This window comes from Kryptolebias marmoratus, linkage group LG21, assembly GCF_001649575.2.
Source record: "Kryptolebias marmoratus isolate JLee-2015 linkage group LG21, ASM164957v2, whole genome shotgun sequence".
In the NCBI taxonomy this organism is placed as follows: domain Eukaryota; kingdom Metazoa; phylum Chordata; class Actinopteri; order Cyprinodontiformes; family Rivulidae; genus Kryptolebias; species Kryptolebias marmoratus.
Genome location: NC_051450.1, coordinates 14,963,825 through 14,967,667, shown reverse-complemented (window position 1 = coordinate 14,967,667; position 3,843 = coordinate 14,963,825). Strand labels below are relative to the sequence as shown.

Here is a 3,843-nt window from a genome sequence, read left to right as displayed (position 1 = left end):
GTAATGAGATCACAACCAAGCCTGGCCTGATTTAAATGCTAAATATGAGTCAAAGCCAACCAGTGACCTAAACATACTCCAACGGCTGGGTGTAATAATATTCCAGAAGCTTATGTTATAAGGACATCAAAGACAGAAGTGAAATAGGGATGTGGGCAAAGAAGTAAAAAAATATAACTTTGCCACTGAGGTTTAGCATTGGAGATGTCTGTGTGAAATATGTTTTATATATAAAATAACTGGCGGCTGCTAAACTACCTTTACACCCTAACTGTCAGCCAGAAATCAGGCTGGCTCTTTCTTCCTGTTTTCTGTCACCTCTCCTAAATACACCAATTACTCAGACTCTCAGCTAAACAGGAGCTGTCTGAAAGTTAAAAAGGGAAAACATAACAGATGAATAAGAAAACAACAAACTTGTGGTAATTAAGCATCACGGGTGTGGAAAAGGGAAGTGCTAATCCGCCCGACTCAGGTGATTCCACCGTTCCAAAAGCATTTACACTTTCATTAAAGTGTGCAGCCAAGTAGAACAAAATCATTTGAAAGCCGCTGCCTAAACACCAGAAGGAAACCTGTGGCTGTCTATGCTGCACAGTTTAGAATACAACAATTATGACTAGCTGTGACCACAATGAGTCACTCAGTGAGAGAAACTCAGAGAAACAAAATTACAGGCTCAGATGGATGATTCAGGGATGCACAGCAATGTGGAAAAGATTTAATCATTTTATCATTAGTCATGTAGTTTTAGTTGGTTGAGCCGGCATTTCAGATGCATTTTCTGAATCATTATCATTCTACCTGCTCAGTGTCTAATTTAATAAAACAAATGCAATGAGCTACAACATTTAAGTAATACCAGTTTACTCTTCTTTTTTGTTGTTATGCTGAGACAAATGTTAGCATGTAAAATGCAGCTGAGAAAGGTATCTTACCCTGTGCTTCATTTAGAAGTGTTTTGAACTCTTTAAATATGTCAAATTTTCACATGCAGATTGGTGCTGTTTTCAATGATTTGAAGTAATACTATAGACATAAATAAACTTTAAATAAGTACTTTTTTTCAATAAATTTTGACATTTGACATTTTTGTGATCAAAATAAATCCTTATTTTGAAATAAAATGGGCTACTTGGGCTCATTTAATCTTGGGACTGCAAATTTGACCCTCTCTTTTTTCACTATGTTGACCAGCTCTAGCCAACATATTCAAAGCATGAAGCGGGAAGCAAGAGCTGTTCTGACACAGCCTAATGCTTGTTTAGAAGCTTTTATTGCATTCACAGTGAAGTGTATGGGGAATAAAAAGTTTATCTTTTTTATATAATCTTGTAATGCACATATTCATATCCTCTGATGTGTACTTTAGTTGCATAGTGACTCACGTACCCGTATATCTGTGATGGTTCATTGACATCAGGCTCACATGTCTGGAAAGATAAGGCTAGTATTCTGTTATTCCCTGGTCATCTTGTTCTGTAAACACAAGTGGGGACACAAAATCGGATCTGGTGAAGCGTCATTACCATGTCCTTCAAAATTGTTATGTAAAATACAATATGTGACCACCTTCTGACGCCAGGTCAAACTGTCCTGTTGCTGATATGACTGTCTGTGATTCTCTGGTCCTGATGTAGGCTGTTCCTGTGAAGAAAGATAAATAATCTGTTAAAATTACAGCAGCCAGAACAATCATAATATCTCTAATTAGAGATATAAAAAAAAACTTTAAAACTGAAGCTTTAGCCAACAAAGAGAGTTTGCAAAAATAAGTATAAACATATACATTCCCAACAGAAGTGACAGATTTCACCTGCTTAAATAAATAAGGACTTTGAGGTGAGATTTTTCAAACCAGTGTCAGGATCGCGGGACACAGAAAAGAACCCTGAGTGCAGACTCATGGTAAAAATAAACTAATTTATTAACTAAAGAAAAATAACAAAACAAAAGCTGACGGGGCAGCAAACACAAACAGAACAAAAACCCATAAGCACAGTGGAACAAAACATCTGGGAACTAAGGCACGGAGACAGCTACTATCAAAAAAGGAAAAACAATGAACCAGCAGATAGTGAGAGAAGTGACCGGGTTTTTGAATACTGAGGGTGACGAGGTAAGTAGAAACAGGTGAGTGGAGATAATTATGGACAGGTGGAGATGGGCGTGACAAGGAGGGCAAAAAGAGTGACAGGGGAGGAGTGAACTACTGAGCAGGAACATAAAAAAACCAAACTGAAAACAATCACAAGACTAAATAAAGAAAACAAAACCAAGAACACAAAAAATCCAAATCCTCACAACCAGATTGTGTTGTAATACCTCTTCACTCTGCTAATGTGTTAAATATTGTGTCAGTATTCATCAAATCTACAACAAATGTTTACGAACACTGATATTGTATGAATCTGTGGTTGCAGATACAAAAGATGGCTGGAAACAAGACTTAATTTATGAGCAGAGTGTTTTTGTTTCCTAGATAAGATTATGAGTAAACGTGCAGGCAGAAAGATGTTTACCTTTCAGATAAGGACAAACGTATCAAACAGATTATAGGAGAGGAAACATGCTTTTGAGACAGCAGCTATTAATAAGTGGTTAGTCATTTTTGACAATTTGGTTTTGATCATGACTATAAAATTCTGCAAAGTCTCCTTTTAAATTGATGAAATCATAAAACTTTCAATTATGCATGACGAACTAACTCACTAATCCCACCTACACAGGAGAAGCTGTCCATTATTAGCTTTCTTTTCTTTTCATACAGTTCATTAAGTTTTAAAATAGGAAAATCGATGCCTGGAATCTATAATGTCAGCAGTGGGTTTGAGTAAATGCATTCAGTCAGTGGGCAGAAGTATGAGTCAATTTGAGGCGCTCTGAAGGCTCACACGGCTGCCACTCCCACCTGCTAAGCTGCCATGAGCATATGCATTTATTTTTTAAGGACTGTGTTTTGACAATGTGTGTGATTTTTACAGGAATGAGTGTATGGTAAATGTCTCGAGCTATTGTGACCAAGAATATCAAAGTCAACAAAATGAGTGAAAAAAACGATTTAATTGATTTTGGTCAATTGTTAAAAACAACATTTTATGAGAGTTCACTCTCTGAATATGTATTATCTATGACTCTCAGCTACTTCCACACTAAATGTTAGCTTGATATCTATAAAACCAACTGAGCTACTGTTTAACCATTTGTGAGTTTGCTAAGTTTAATTAGCTGTGCAGGCCTCCTTGAATTTGGCTGAGTTCAAATGTTGTATCTCTAAGTAATACATTCTGAGAGTTTCATTACATTCTATCCACTAGTTCATGAGATATTTTGCTAACATACAAAGAAACAAACACACATGGGCAAACAAATCACCCTCCTTTTGGTGGCAGGCTTTATAAATATTCTCTCAGCAAATGGTATTTAGGTTCAGTTTAGTCCAGCTGTGTTTACTCTTCAGTCTGAAGGAGACACCATTGTACCTCTTATTGCTGTCTTACAACACACTCTAAAGTTGAATAACTGATTCTGCATATTTCAGGTACTGCTACAGAGGCTTCGTCCTGCTGTGAATAAATCTGCAGTCTAAAAGTAAAGTTGACTGACTCGGTGAGAATAACTAGTTTAAGCTTTTATGATCAATGATACTCCATTAGGTAAACTTCACTACAGCCATTTTCCCTGACTTGCATTGTGGGTTAAATTATACAGATCAAATTCCTTCTCACAAAGTGCTCTACAGGAGCTCTGAAACTTTGCCTTTTCTTGCTCAGAAATTGAAACGTGGTACATTGTGTTTCAAAGGTCTGCCAGCAGGTGCTCTTAGTGTAGGCAGCCAGCCTT

At 36.9% G+C, this 3,843-nt stretch overlaps 1 long non-coding RNA gene across 1 annotated transcript; it reads right to left on the bottom strand.

The window, feature by feature from the left end:
- Positions 1-1,259: 1,259 nt before the first annotated feature.
- On the bottom strand, positions 1,260-2,171 carry LOC112450212. Its single transcript, XR_003038754.2, has 3 exons — positions 1,817-2,171; positions 1,573-1,647; positions 1,260-1,479 (listed from the first exon to the last, which is right to left on the bottom strand). It is a non-coding gene; the product is annotated as an uncharacterized LOC112450212 (long non-coding RNA).
- Positions 2,172-3,843: the final 1,672 nt, after the last annotated feature.